The sequence below is a fragment of the Spodoptera frugiperda genome, chromosome 2, assembly GCF_023101765.2.
Source record: "Spodoptera frugiperda isolate SF20-4 chromosome 2, AGI-APGP_CSIRO_Sfru_2.0, whole genome shotgun sequence".
NCBI lineage: Eukaryota > Metazoa > Arthropoda > Insecta > Lepidoptera > Noctuidae > Spodoptera > Spodoptera frugiperda.
This window is the reverse complement of record NC_064213.1, coordinates 1,321,733-1,338,575: the sequence shown is the minus strand read 5'-3', so window position 1 is coordinate 1,338,575 and position 16,843 is coordinate 1,321,733. Positions and strand designations below refer to the sequence as shown.

At 34.1% G+C, this 16,843-nt stretch overlaps 1 protein-coding gene across 15 annotated transcripts in view; it reads right to left on the bottom strand.

Moving 5' to 3' along the window:
- Positions 1–16,843, bottom strand: part of LOC118269486 (calmodulin-binding transcription activator 2) — a 193,133-nt gene that overhangs the window by 145,967 nt on the left and 30,323 nt on the right. Inside the window, exon 1 of one of the 15 annotated variants that reach the window (XM_035584620.2) lies at positions 3,455–3,609. The exons of 13 other annotated variants lie outside the window; for them this stretch is intronic. The gene's annotated coding sequence lies outside the window, so the exon portion shown is untranslated. Of the gene's footprint in view, positions 1–3,062; positions 3,165–3,454; positions 3,610–16,843 lie in introns of those variants that run through there. One more of the 15 variants, XM_035584622.2, reaches the window with a different exon arrangement.

Sequence of the window (16,843 nt, the reverse complement as noted above, 5' to 3'; positions counted from 1 at the left end):
GTTTAAAGTAAAATGTTTTTGTGTAGTTTACATATCAGTTTTATATTTTAAATGTTGACTACGTGAAATACGTGACAACATGTTACATGAACAGTGTTGTTCAAAAATATGGCACAAATACGTTGATATTTCATTTTAACTTCTGGCGAGATTATAATAGGATACCTATAGACACATCATATTGAACTTACAAACAACAATATCAATATATTCAATACACTACAACCAAAAACATAAACTCTCTAAAATATAATTTCATACATAATCAAGTCTTATTCTCTTATGCCAACAGTACGAAGAAAATTTCATAGCTTGGCGCTTCAGTTTTCGTCGCGCGCCGTGTACAGTCGACAATAAAATGCATATTAGATAAGCGTGTTTTGTTGGCGGCACGTGATTGGCTGACGGTACGTGAGCGGCCCGCACACGAATATTAGTTCGGTATACTTTATGTGGCCGATCATACGCCGAATTATATCTATGAACATTTATATTACGTATACATATATTTTTCACCATTTTTGTGGGCGATTCGTGAGATTTTGGAGTCTGATCGTATTATTTTATGCGTGTTGATTGTTATTTATGTATGTAATTTTTTATATAATGAGAATTTAGTAGTGGTTTATGTAAAATATAACAGTAATATTTACTACGACTCTCGGAACATTTTGTGATACTTGAAAATCCAACCTACGTGGGTGTTTGTTATTTAGAAAGTTACAAACAAAAAATAGAAGAAAGCACCCGAATAAAATAGCAATTAGGTAAATTTAACCGTGTCCTTGTACTACAAAAAGAAAGCAAAATCCATTTAATAGACATTGTCCGACTTTAGACCTCTATTTTTTTCTTAATCTCTGTAATCTGTCTTGAACATTATTTTAAAATATTAATTCTATTTTTTTAACGGAAACAAACACTTTCGAAGATATATTGATTTGAAATATCGGTTGTTACTTCTAGATACGTTGTATAAGTAGAAATGATATATTTGCTCCCAGTCCTAAACTTGTGTATATTGTTATCCATAACAATAAAATAAAAAACATGTCTAATATTTTTCATTAGGTACCTAATTACCTAACTGACGAACTAATTTAATGTTCATACCCTGTCATCATTCCTATTATCCACATTCACAAAAACCATGTCTGTGAATATACATAATAATCACATAGTATGTATGTATATATGTGTGTAGGATAGAAATGATTAAGATTACACGTCCGACCTATATGGGCAGGCTCAAGGGGCAGGGGCGAATGTCAGAGCATAATCCGGCGGTCCAAGACAATTATAATATACATAGTAAGTACATACATATACGTAGGGAGTATATTATTTCATACTTATATACCAGTTCGAATTGAACAGTATTTTTCTATGTACTGTTAGTATGACAGAAATAATGAGTTTATTGGTTTAAATAATATGTTAATTACTGGTAGTTTTTTTTTATTAATGAAATTCATTCAGGAGGTGAATGATAAAATATAATGATGACAATAAATATGTTATCCTGTTGTATAAAAAATTACTTAAGTTTTCTTCTTGTAAAAAATAGCACCACGTAGCAGTAATTACACTCTCTGATTTATTATGTTATATCGGTATTTATAGAAACAAAATATCTACGTCAGTCATTTTAAGACTGTACAACTAGAAAGGTTTTTACACATATTATATCGATTATTTTTGTATTCCGAATCAATCAAATAAATTGCCTACAACCACAAAACACAAATCAAAATCCATTTGCATTTAAACATGAATCTACATTTACTAAATAGTCGATTATGAATGGAATCGATCGATTACCCATTTAATTATCGCCCGTCAATAGGGCAACACTACGTAATAATCAATTTGTTTAATGGCAACACCATTCACACGCTTCCCTTTGAACTGTGACGTCACACGCTAATGAGAATTAGACTATGGCTTAATTGAAAGTGCAGGTTCGCTGCTTTCGCCATTTTATAAAGCTTCAAACGACGAAACGTCAGGCATCGTTAACCAACTCTAAAAATGGAGGTTCTCTGTTTAACCTGTATGTATGTTTGTGCGCCGATTTTGTTGCAGTTTTCGGCATACTAGGTTTTAGGTATAATACCTGACTTAAAAAAAATGGAGGCGGTAAAGAAAATTTACGGCGATATCTTTAAAAAAGGTTTATTATTTTAGTAAAGGATTCGTAGTCGCAAGGGCAAAGGATTTTAGTCTTAATTCGAGGAACAATCAAAGTAAAAATTCTCAGTAATAACACGAACACTGGACCTGTGTCCGCTGTATAGCAACGTAAAAATGTGCAACTCAGTCTAGGGATTTAAAGATACGATGTGAAATTTAAAATCTTCGTTAGTTAATCAGTGTACTATAAAAACCTTTACGTGACTAAAGAACAAGTACATTGCGATAATCTAGTTAAATATCGTCACGTATTCATATTTATAGGTCCTCTAATTTAATAAAGGTTATCTTTATCGTCATGATTAATGCTATTATTGCTAATTCATAAAAGTGACTATAAGTATATTAGATGTCCATCTAAAAGTGTTATTAAAACAAATACAACTCTTAGATTACTAAACTGTATTAAAAATAATTGTCTTTTTTGAGGGGAAAAAATCATCCTATGATTTTTTCGCCTAGGGCGAGGCTAGAAGAGACTGTCAGACTCTACTGACTAAAAACCATTCCGCTCTTACTCCTGCTTTTCGAGCCGGAGACTTAATTACCCTGGAGCAAGGTAGTTCATAGTTTTGGGAAAAAAAAACCTGGGAATCGAAACCGTCAAGACAAGAAAGTGTCAAGTTATTCGACGGTCACACGTTCCCTTATAACTGCTATCCCACGAAATAATAATAAAAAAAAAATGCTATTCAAGGCCAAAAATATCAATAGAGCTATTAACTAACGGAAGTATTACAAATCTAACAATAACCATCCTATTAATCTTTATAATTACTTTAATCATTAATCTACGATTAGTCTTCCAGCTGTAAGTTTCCCTAAAAATAATGATCAAATTAAAGATAGGACAATCAAGACCCACTTACTTTTATATAATCTGTTAAATATCGCGTTATCTTATCTCCACGATTGTCTAAACTGCAATCCGATAACGAACAACGTGAAATAAACAGTTTGTCTTAAACAAATTCACGCAACTGTTGCTCAATTATAATGTTTACAGTTGCTTGAAATTATGTTCACAGATTTAATTCATAAACTAATGTTGCGCAATATTATTGTATCGACGCAACGTAATGTTGCTAGTAAAGAGGTTTTTTAAACGTAAAGTATTACTAATAAACCATTTTTTGTTTACTTTAACCAGATCAAACCAGACTAACCATTTACTTAGTTTGGTTTACTTGCAGTCTTGTGTAAAACGAATTGTGTACCTACTACAACATTATATGGAAAAGATAAAAATGTATTTGTTTACCGTGAACGGAATTTCCAAATCAATATTTATCAACACTTAACACATAACACGAAAATGATAACACACTACACAACGAAGAAACTCCTTCGTCTTAATTCGACCGTTAAAAAAACACTTTTATTTATAACAAAAAAAAAACACGCGCATTCTTTTTTTAAAAACCGAAACGTCAAGATGGCGTCCACGCGTTCGGATACTGTCATAAGTTGTATTGGGTCAGTGTTATCAACGAGAGATAAAGTGATAATGTGGGTAATTAAACAATTTTACTTATGACGAGTCTATGAAAATATGTTCCGCGATAAAAAGATTTGGTTAGGTAAACTCAGGTAGGTTTATTTTAAAATTTTCGCGGTACCTGTTGATTTAAATTAATATATAGTACTTAGTTACGGCCTTGGATAAACATTAAATTGTATAAAATTATGTAGAGGAAACAGTAGCTTATCATAACGTCACGTCACGCCTTTTATTCTCCTGTGTGAGTAAAATGAACATGTCCACAATTCCAGACTAGACTAATACAGAGAATCTCAACGTGCAAAAATAAATAATACTTTGCCCGTCATAAATATTAGGAATCGATTGGTGTAAATAAAGTAAAGAGGTGAGTCATAATATTCATTCAGTCATTTTACGGCCAAAATAAGATATTAAAATAATATTAATAATGGATTGTGTTATAAAATCTAGACCTGGTCAAAAATTAAAAGAAGGCAAAGTTTGAACTTATCCTTTCTTCGGCCGTCGCGCTTGCAACCATTCGCCTTATGTGGCAGATGTGATAATCTTTGTTTGATATTCCCATCCATTCTTGGAGAAAGGAGTCCATGAGAATTTTCCTCGTTAATGAATAAATAATGTCAAAACTTAACATAGGTATTCATTTTTTCATCGTCATCGCCTAGTAAAATGTATTCACAATATAAGCCTGTGTGATCCTGGTTCATAAACAATACGTGTCAATTGAGCTGCGCTAATATACCTCATAATGACAATATATTACCCATTGTACTCAATATTATGAGCTAAATATTTAACCACTGACCTGGTCGTAGTAGTAGTAAAGGTATGTGCTTTATGCACAAAATTGAAGTTTAATTTGTTATTATTTTATGTAGTGCCAACGAGTATGGAGCGTTATTGAGATTGTTGGTTAAGAAAGTCTTGTTGGTTTTAAAAAGAAAGCAATAATTTCTCACTCACATAACTAAATACAACACAAGCGTTGCGCGTTGTTTCACGTCGGTTTTCTGTAGCAGCCGTTTGCTATCGTCTACGGTCTAAGTAAGCCGATCCATAATAATTAAAGACTTGTTTGTTTTTCAAAATTTAATAATTTTAATGTGTATAAGTAATTTGTCGCTTAAACCGCTTATTTTTCTTAATAAATAAAAGAAAACCTTTTACTTGTCTGTTATTCCATTTGTAATGTCCATTTCAGTTCATTTATTTCACAAAAATACTGTCAAATAAAAAACCAATATCAAAAACGGTCCATTACCACCTGTCGCATTAAAAACATCGGCAAATACTCCCCTCATCGACCTCCAGATCGATCTGAGTGACCCGGTAACTAGGCAATATAATTTGCTAACAAAATTGAATCATGCACGAGGATTGGTCGTTAAATTAATTTCTGTACATCACCGGCGAGGCCGGCCGTTTCAATTTTTGCCGACATCATATGCACAGGTAGATACAACGGTTATTTAGTAGGGAAACCATGTTAAAATATAATATGAGACTGTACTGGAATTTCTGGGTGACAACGATCGAACTACCCAAAAAAAAAAGAACAAAAAGACAGCCACAATTGGTCCGATCAATTTTAGATTAATTTTGTAAGTGTCGTTTGACATGTATGAATAATGTAAGAACTAATTGTGTTCAATCGATAACGAAATTAGACTAGCCCCTAATTTCTACCTACTAAAACATTAATAACCACTTGCCTATGTATTTTTATTTCTACTTGAAACAGATATTATAACATTCAATAAAAACAAAGATGTATTACAAAAACAAGTCTAGTTAGCTCTGAAAGTATCTCAACTTAGTAAAGTAGGGGAATTTATCGAGAATCGATTAAGATCGAGAAAGCACTTCCAAGTCGATTGCTTCACTAATTTAATAAGAACAACAGGCGAGGTAATCAGCCCTAGACTGAGATGTGTTTCCAATATGGAGTCGAGTTTAGCTAAACGTTAATTGCAGATTAAGAAATTACTGGTTTTCTAGAGATAACCCTTTTCAATGAGACTTTAAAGTAGTTAAGATCAAGATAAAACATTTTAAAATTAATTAAGGTACTGAGTGTTGGTCTAGTTACTTTTTGGGTAAATATTCGCTGATATTTTATATAATGGACGAGCTTGAGATTTAATTCAATAATATCTTAATACAATTAAATGGAACGACTATTTTTAGAAATTGTAGTAGACATCCACAATCAAAATAAAATAGAATTTCTCTTCTAATATTTTCTTTACCAAAAATACGTTTCGATACACAAATCTCTCCAATTGCGTGCTGTTTTCGAACTTGTGACATGTAGGGTACCAGGCAATCGCTCAGCCACACTGCGCCAAACATCAAATCATTCTGATTTAATACACAACAAACGATATACTACCAAAGTACTACAATGTATAAATAAAACTCCCACAGGTTATCGTTGAACTTAGTTTAAATAAAATTTGCGCAATTTTTGATTTTGTGTTTCTACCAAAAACTTGAATAATCCGACTATTCTGTCTAGAATGAGTCGATGTTTCACGTACCTAATTCAGAAACGTCAGTTTAAGTCTAAATCCGTTTTGTCAATGAAGTGACCGGCCTAAGTTTAGCGACTCGAAGGTCGGGCAAAGAGTTCAACGTACTTCATAAACTTAATCTATTTCTAATTAGTAAAGAATACTCTTTCTAGAAAATAGTTATACTTTGATCTCATTAAAGTTCTGAAAACATCGCGCGTAATGTAGTTATGAACTTTACAAGTTATAGGCAGACCGCTTAGCATTTCACAATAAATTGTTTATGTGACTACAACAGCAAAATTTCCCTAAACAGACAACTATAAAACCAAACGCCAATACTCAAAAGATATCGACGAAATCTCCCTTAAAGACAAAGACCCATCAGTCACATTCCAACAAACTTACTCACACAAAACGAGCATTTCCCTTCACATAAAACACGGCATCCAGTCACTTTCCTTTGTCTCAGTGACAAACGCGGTATAGACCAATAAAACGCGCTTGCAACGCCGACTCCAACAAATTCCTTCTTCAGTGCCGAAATTGCTTGGATTCCAGAAACTTCCGGAGTTTTACGGTGTGCCGGATTCCAGAGAAGAACGTGTGGTCACCGTACAAACGTGCACCACTTTATAAAAACATACGAACCGTTTTTATGGGCAGAGACGCTGGTTTTACTGCGCGTTATTTTACGGATAATATCTAGAATAAAAAGTAAATAAGCTAGGAAGTTTTTAAGGTGTTTTTATTATGTAGATACCGTTCGGTTAGTATTGAAATGTTATGTGCTATTTAGATGAGAATGTCGCTTCAAGCACATATACATTCAATGTGATAGTCTTCTAAAAGTTTATTTTCTTTTATATTTTTAGTTAAACTAACACAAATGTATGAAATATCAAGTCCAGATTCTATACAAAATCTTATAAAGAATGCAACAATACATGAGCTACCTTCTCTACTAAACACCAAAACGAATACAATTTAAAATTACAAACTCAGCTGTACCACTGAAGTTATCCGCACGTAGGCACCAAGATAGGTTTGGTCCAAAGCGTACTGAGTTAAACACACCGTGGAATGTAAAGTATCTCTTATATTTTAGCCGACGGCCCGACAAGATCATATTTCCCATAGGATCCACAATACTTACTGTATGGACAGTACAGAAGGCAAGCCTTTTAGCAAAGTTTTAAGTGACTTTACGTAACCTTGTTTTGCAAAGTTTTACACTGAAGTTAGGTGCTGTAATTTAAGAGTGAACTGATGGGGTGGTGAACTAAAAGATGTTATGAGTTGTAAGAACTTGATCAATGGTACATAATTATAATAAGAGATAAAAGATGATATTAAGGTAAACAAAAGTATTGTGCTTTTCATGTTTCCTAATAACTGATTTCTTAGTAAAAAAAATGTATCTTCAACTTATCCTGTTCTAGATAAAATGTAAATTTTATAAAATTACGGATTACATACATTTTATAAAGTGGGGGAGAGCAATGCTTTGGAACGAAAGGCACGAATGGAGTGATACCACGGCCTCACGGAAATACCGACGTGAAACAACGCTTACTTTATGTTTCGTTGAGTGAGGGTACCGGAGGCTCAATTACCCCTCTTCCCATTCCCCGACTCCCCAACAACTCTTACCCTAAAAATACTTACCCTAAAAAAAGCCGGCAACGCACTTGTAATGTTTAGGCGACCTAGGCATTACTACCATCGGGTGATCCGACAACAGGTTTACCAGCTTATTCAATATAAAAAATTTAAATAACAGTTTTATTTTTGTACAAAATACTGATGTTGTTCTTCAATACTTTTTTTATTTTCGTTGTTCAACTGTTTAAGCAAATCAACTTGATTCTCTGCATATATCTACACAATGCCAAGAACATAGTGTGTTTAGTGAAATTGTTTTCTGTCAGCCGTCATAGACAACTCGTTACGTTCGGGTTCTATTTGTTACGGCTCCCAAGGACCTTTAGTTAATGTGCTACAATGTTTTGATGAATTTATTACCTAGATTATGCTCTGTAACGTGGCTAGATGATTAATTTGGTTTTACTGTATGAATGATTAGGTCTAAAAATAGACATCTCCATTGTTTTCTAGTTCTTTGTACTCCATCTAATTTGAGACAGTACATGTGTCATCTGTATCTATATTTCTTTACATTGTGCCTTATAATGTTCACTAATGGTCTATATTTAATGGATTTCATAGAAATAATAGATGTGTATACGTCATTACATTTCATTACATGAAAATTCGGAACCCATAACAATCCCATACATTTTGACAAGCGATATGAAACGATCACATCAAGCAAAAGCCACTTTTATACATACATATATAAACACGAATCCTTCCTCACAGTGTGAATACCGAGACTTATTTCCTTCCACAATACCTCCAAATCCTTTGTTTACTAAACCTCGGATCGCTCAATATATTTAAAGCCAGCACTTTCTCAAACAAGCTCCGTTCAATGTTTAGTGATCGGAGCAGTCAATACGATTTCCTCACGCAAGCCTACTCCTCCGTCAGGGTCTCTTCCGCCTTCTACTACGATAATGTTACCAGGCCGTGACGTCACACCGAGTTTGCTCGGAATCTCTTTGAACCTTTTTCACTCCGCTGAGCGATTTAAACGGTCACAGTTTTAAAATACGAAGTTCGTTGACACTTTGCACAGCCACGGCTGCACAATTTAATGTCGCTTGTGCACTTATAGTCTCTAGTTTTGTGCACATAAACTTGTTTTTATGTTTGGGGTGAAAGTTGGTGCTGTTAATGTTTATTTTCGGCATAAAAGAGGCGTTGTAAAGTAATAAAAGTACTATAAATTTGTTTCGAATATGCTGCTGCTTAATTTATTCTTTTTATTTATGTAAATTATTGAATTTATTTAGCGGAGGCTATGGAAATCAATGCAACCCGAAGGACATTAAAAACGTGCATACACTATATTCTTTATCAATATAATGTGTTATTATACTCCCTTATAAATACCAATTAACCTATGTATAATAACATTTACCAACAATTTTCAAAAGGTCACTAAAAACAACTCAAACCAGTGTAAAACCGATTTCTAAACTGATTGAAATTAATTGACGCGACCTAATTCCTATCAAAAAGTTCTGCGATTACAGCGCCCATTCATAAACGAACCGATCGATAGAACTCAATAGAATTATTTCGAAAAAGATTAATATCTGGATAGATGAAATGTAGGAGAGCCAAGCTTCGGCACGAATGGGCCGGCTCGACCGGATTGATACCACGGCCTCACAGAAAATCGACGTGAAACAACGCTTGCGTTTTGTCATGTGAGTGAGGTTATCGGAGACCTAATCCTTTCTCCTGCCAACCCCAATCACTAAATTCTCAAATTCTTTACCCTGAAAATACCAGTAACATGCTTTTAACTCCTCTGGTGTTCATGATCGACACCGATGGCTTCCCATCATCCGTCTCTCTCTCTCTCATAAATATTTCTAAAAAGATATCCGGATAAAACTTATTCTTCTGTAAAATATTCCATCTTCGTATTCCTAATCAATAATCGTTTTCTTTTTTTCTTTCTTTGGGGTGTTGTAAAGAAACGTGATGAGACTTAACAAGAGGGCCAACAGCTGTTCTTATTATTAAGTTAGACCAATTCTAATAAAGTTAAAATTTTCCTCTGTTATCCGTTTCTTTGTTATATCTACATCGAGCATTGGTATAAGTAATTAACAGTTTAATGTAATTACCTAGTCATATGTTTAATGATACATTTGATGTAACTTAGAAACGGAATTTACTATGACCTTTCCTCTTTAAACAATTCAAGTTAATCTAATACCTGTTTGCTTCATAAAATAAAGTTCAGACAAGTTTGTATAAGCTAAATGAACTGTCGACGAACCGAGACATCCCTAGGATGAAGGAGCAAGACAGCGTTTGACACAACCCGATAAACCGGCACGGCCATCCACCCCCATCAAAATTAATACGCGCAATAAAGATAAACTCTTCAAGGTTCCTATTGGTTCTTGAACGAATAAACAGATAAACATCGACTTGAATAATGGTGGGCAGCTGACGTCATCCTCTGTCTCGACTCGGTCACGCACGCCGTGCCTCTCCACAGCTCCCGACACGGCGGTGCTCCCGACACGCGTTTCTTGCTGTCGCCGTCGACACGTCACGCGCAATCCCAGATCATTAGTATCTTCTTACGCGATCGCTGTTTAGCTACTGGGATTTTCGCTAGCTTGCTTCTTATACTATCAGAAGAAAGATATGATTTACGAGCAACTTGACGTTGTTGAGAAGTTAAATTGTTCTCGGCTATACTCGGATTGTTGTTCATAGACAAAAGTAGTTAAAATCTACTCCATTTTAACTAGCATACATATTATACTGTTCTCAAGAAATAATGGAAGTTTTTGTGAGATTAGTTTGCAAAGATTTGGGTCACAAAGCACTATTAAATGGAACATTTAAAGGAAAAGTTGTATGTAACTGCGCTTTTAGAGATTGCCATATCCATTTAGATGTTACATCCGCTTCTAGCGTTCCACTCCATTAAAATAAAAATTGAAACAAAATTCTACAATAGACGCGCTCGGCGACCGCTGACCCGTTTCGAATTTATCGTCGTCCAATTTTAGTAGAATAAAACTTATGAGTTTAATGTCGGCAGCAGTGGAGAACACGTGATGCTCTGAGCCAAGTGCCTATTTGTCAAGTCTGAGAATATAAAGCGGGTTACACACGGTGCAGTTGCATTCAACACTCGCTTGGGATTTAAACAATCGTTTTGCTAAGTTGCTGTAAAACTGAGGTAAACACACGTTTGGCGCACAATAGCTGTGGTCTAAATTACTTTAAGAGATACTTGAAGAGTTTAGTAAATATATCGCCATTGTAAATTAAAATATAAATAACACATTGCATTACTAATTTTAACGTTTTTACTGATATTAAGAAGCGGGTACAACGCTTACTCAACAACTAACAAATACAAATTATCTTTAATTGTGAATCAATTGACGTCACAACAGAACTCAAGAACAACTTCACCAAGCCACAAGGAACTCCCATAGCTATGAAAAATTCAATCAAAACCAGTGAACCGCCACTCCACCTTCCAAAGCTGCAACCATCTATCAACCTATTTACTAGATAGCAGGCCAATAACAAAACAAGAAAACATCTCGAGATGTCCATCTTATTTCACCGAAATCCTCCCACAAAAAGGCCACTCCTAATTCATTTCCCTCGCCAGTAATCCGGCAAGTAGACTTGCCTCGCTCACTCTACTCGTACAATTTGTAACGTGCGCCGCCTTCCGTACCGCGGCTTATCTTAGGGTCCGGATAATGGAGCAAAACAGGCAGACGTCTTGAGAAGATGTACTTGACAATAATTTCGTCTCTCTGTAATTTGTTAGCAGTTTACGTCTTGAAAATTTCAGATAATTTTCGTTCATGTCTTAATTTATTTGTGTTACGTGGTGTTTTATGTGGTTGGTATGAATTGGCTGGAGTTGGACCTATATTCTTGGTCGTGTGCAAGCAGTATGTTTATTACTGGCAACTGTTTATTAGATACTTAATTCACAGGTTAATTCGGCACTCAACACAGCTTGAAAGAACAAAATCGGTAAATGCAGTAAATAGCAAACCCTTGCTCCAATCACAATATAAAAGTCGTGAGGTAATCACCAACACATCTTTATAAAAATATCATTATTGTAAAACAGGTATTTTAAACAAACAACATAAAGACACGCTGTATAGAAATACAGTCATATAAGATTTATTACAAATACCATACTGAGAGTAAGTTTTCGTCGAAAACTTTAAGATCACGACCGCAGTATTTTGACAAGCCATGATCGTCGATCGACCTATAAAGCGGGAAGCTGTAAACTAGGTTGAGAGCCACCCTTTTATCACGAAGTTTATGATATAAACAACATAACATCTCGCTCGTATTCCCCAGAGGGACGAATAGAGAGGGACTGGGTACTATAGACCCAATTTCCTACAATTACATTATTAGGTCCATTAAACAAAACTCTTAGCCAGTAACTCTATCTCCAAAAGCTTTTTCGAAAATCGATCTCGATGATACTAAACGACTCAATACAATAGGAAGAAAAAAAAACAAATCTAAAGAACGCCACAGACATATTTCTGTCTTTATCCTTCTTTACATTTCTATCTATGTATGTCTCGCTCATTTTTGGTAAGACGGATACTAAGGAGTATTGAGCGTACTATAATCGAGTCTAGGATTCAGTAAACAATATCTATGTACGTACTTAGTTATACATATATATACATAGATACTGATCTTTGCTATGCTCTCTCTTTCGGCATTATCTCTCTATCTCTTTCTAAAGACGGGCCCTAATGCTTCAAAACTACTCAGAGTTTCATCTACCTGAATACTGAAATGTAGGGTATGAAGTTTCGGGCGTCGGAGATGGTGTGACAATCTCCGGCCACCGTAAGTGTGGATCTGCGGATGGCGAGCAAGTGAGTTCGCCGCCCGACCAGAATCAAACCCGTGCGTTCGTCGTGATACGCGCGCACATCAAAGAGCTGACTAGTGGTTTATTAGGGCTCCTGTGTAAAAAACAGGAATAGAAACGGGGTGGTTTTTAGTCAGAAAGAGTTTAACACTCCCTCTCGCCCCACCCAAGGTGGGAGAATGGGAGAAGTCATTGTATAATATTCCAACCTTAAAAAAAGGGATACGAAATTTCCCAGTCAGCAAACTGACGATAGACAAAAGCCTAGTTTTCGCTTCTAACATATATATCATCAAACCCCTAATTAGAACGGTACACCGCAGCTCTCGGGGGATAGGGACGTGTGAATTACATAAAACAATGTACTAGACAAATTTATTGCTTATTGCGAGTATAAAGCGGAATCTGTAATAATGTGTCGTCAGGTACCTGATTTATATATGTTTGTATTTTGATCCTACGTCGGAAACTCAAAGTATCGCGTTATGTATCGCCCCTTTGTCCCGCCTGTGGTTTACGATGTGTGTTTTTCGTGAATTATGATTTTACATTGTTTTGTTTGTAAATTGTATAATGATTTTGATTTGTTTGTGTTCGTGGGTGTAATGGTCGGAAGTTATTTTTAAATGGTTGATGATTTATTTTGGGTTAGCTGTTAAATTGGTTTTGTATTTTCGGTGTTGAGTTTCGTCTTTGAAAGGACTTTACGGTCTCCTTTATGTGTGGGTAGTCTCGCTATAACAATGTCTTATAATTTTTTTTTTTATATTAGTGGACTCAATTGTCTTCAATTGTCTTAATTGTGAAAGAGAAAAATCATTTGCTGAAACCTTCATATACTTCATAACATTTTGGAAAAATCCCGCATCACTCCAAAAATTTCCATTCTACAAAATATTGGAAAAAAAAAACAAACATATTTTTTATTACACTGGAGGTCTATAAGCTGGATAACAAGCTAATTAAAGTATCATCTCACATGATTATCATGATAATAAAAAAAATATGTTTTTGAACCAATTTTCATGCGTCAATTGCACTGCCGTCGCGGCGTAATGACGTCAATGGCAGCATGACGCTGACGCCGCCGGTAAAAACAGGTGAGGTGATAAAATGATAATAAATACATGATTTATCAAAATGATATAATCCCATTTTAAATTGCAAGTAGTTTGTTTAAATAATGATGAACAAAACATGTCGTATAACAGCATAATTTGTGCACCCAAGAGACTCTTTGACCGTTTCCACCGATACTAATCTATGTAGCGGCGCGATTAAGATGTCCTATTTTATATAAAAAAATGCGTCAATTAATTCAAAGTCAGTTCGTGCGACTCTCAAAATGCGTAGCTCTAGTTGGTGCGATGTATCAATAATACCGAGACATCCACAGCACGCATCTTTCCATATAAAAAACATAGCTGTTTCGGGTCTGCGTTTCCACCATGTGCTAAGCTATGTTTGTAAACGAACCGAAGACACAGGAAAAAATCGAAAAAATACAATTACAGACCCAATACTCGCCAATGTTACTCACAACCATTCACAAACTATACCATAGTGACATTTTTTATCTTAGGTATATGAATTATATAATAGGTTATTCATATTATGATATAAACTACATATAATATACAATAGGTACTGTAAGTAATGGCAATATCTTAACACTTCAGGGTAAGTAAGTAATTGTGTAACGTTGTATAAAAACTGATACGCAAACATCAACACTGTTATTAAGCTATGAGAAAAGAAAATGTCAAGTACATGTTATATGTACAGAGGTTTTTATACAATGATGGTTACATGTTTTACTTAATTCTACTCATTTACTCGTACTTACATAATAATATAAGTGACTTCATGTAGCTATGTCAAAGTCAAGTCAAATCATTTATTCCAATTAAACCATAAATAGGTATTTTTGAAATGTCAATAAATAAAGAAATAAATAATAATCTGTCTATCCATCAGTGAAGCTAGGTGCTCGTTTCAAAGTGTAGCTTCTGATGGAGGAGAACGAGCAAAAAACTCAATTGTTACTCTTTTAAAAAATACATTTTTACAATTTCTCTGATACATTTTTCGAATCAATAATTTTGCACCGTTTCATGAAATAAAGACAAACAAACAAAAACACTTTCGCATTTATAAAACAAGATGTTGTAAATTATAAAAGACAACCTTTTATTTCAGAATGTCAGACACTAACTATACTATACTATTACTGAAGATTTTGAAATCAATACCCAATTATATTTTACCCAAACGCGGAGGAAACTTGAAGCCTCTCGCTCGGTCAATGACCTGCGAGACAGTGGGAAGTCGGATAACATCATATTTCACTTGCGTATCAAGAAAATATAGACAACACTGGGATATAAGTATGTGTATAGCCTTGTTTACCTCCTTTTTCCTTCCTCCTATGTCCTTCGCCCTTCTTCCAACTATAATGATGTATGTATGTAAGGTTTAAAGAAGATTGATTAAGCATTAAGAAGTTACAAACAAACTTAATTTTGCATTTATAATCCTAGTTAAGAAAAAAACTATGGCTGTAAAAATTCGAAATAGAAAAATCATAATACAGATAAGGAAAACTACACTTGATGTTTACAAATGTACTTTTAAAAAAATTATACATATGTGAAAGTAGCGCGACAGTCATCACGCAAATACTGCACGTAACTCGCAAAATGCTGGTCATTATTATAAACCTCTAGCATGACTTGAAACTAGTTAAGTGGCCTCATTAAATAATTACGTGAGTAAACCGAAAACATCTATACATATAATAAAATCGTAGAAAAGTGCTGTCTGTACATTCAAAATAAAAATAAAAAAAATAGCAGGGGTTATTGTTATGTCGATGTCGAACCCAAAAATGTAATTAACTTTTTTTTTGTCTGTTTGTCTGTTTGTCTGTTTGTCTGTTCGTCTGTGCGCGCTAATCTCAGAAACGGCTGATCCGAGTTGGATGCGGTTTTCACGAATATATTGTGGGATGCTTAAATTTACATTTAGTGTTTGTTTCATGTCAATCGGTTCATAAATAAAAAAGTTATGTCAAATTAAAGAATCACGTCGAACATTCTATGCTTATACCATTAATCTCCGCAACTATTTGACGGATTTGGTTGAAATTTGGTACAGATATAGTTTAGAACCTTAGAAAGGACATAGATATATTTTTATTTCAAAAATCAAAAAATAAAAATAAGAAATAAATTATTTATAAATAATTCTATGTCGATCGTTACACGACTTCGGTTCATGTTATTGTTTTAATTTATCGAAAAAAAGTAAATAAATAGTAAAAAGGTATGAAAAAAATAATATCAATATAATAAAACATTTAGTACAAAGAAAATGCTCTAACGGAGTATAGATAATTCTATGTCGATCGTTACACGACTTCGGTTCATGTTATTGTTTTAATTCATCGAAAAAAAAAATAAATAGTAAAAAGGTATGAAAAAAATAATATCAATATAATTAAACTTTTAGTACAAAGAAAATGCCCGAACGGAGTATAAATAAATAATCCAAGTTGTCTTTATCCTCGATAGATGACGTTGGGATGAAATAGATCGCGCTATGGTTTCGTTACATTCATTTGGTTGGGTATCGGCCGAGCGCTTCGGTACTATCGTAGAAAAAGTGTATTATCAGTCGTATGATTATTTGTCTGTAGTGGTCCTGCTGTTTCGTATATTCTAAATTGGTTTCGTTGTATTTGTCAATTAATAAGTTTATTTGTTGGGTTTTCCTGGTTTTTTGGTTAAACTATTTAACGTAGGTTTAGTTTGATATCGATTATTAGTAGTTACTGTAGTTAGTTTTTTTAATAAAATTGTAAGTCTAATTTATAAATTAATTAGATTAAAGTCGTTTCTTTTAAATTATTTAGTTTAAGCTTGGTTATTATAGCATAGAGGATAGGTTGTAATATAGTTTCTTTTTTAATTGTTATAAATTCGTAATTCGTAGCTTTCTTTAGTTTTAAGTTAGTTTAAGTCCGTTTTTAAACTATTTTTTCAATGCCCTAAGTGAGTATACATCTATTAAATTCAAACGCAGAGCTCATTATGT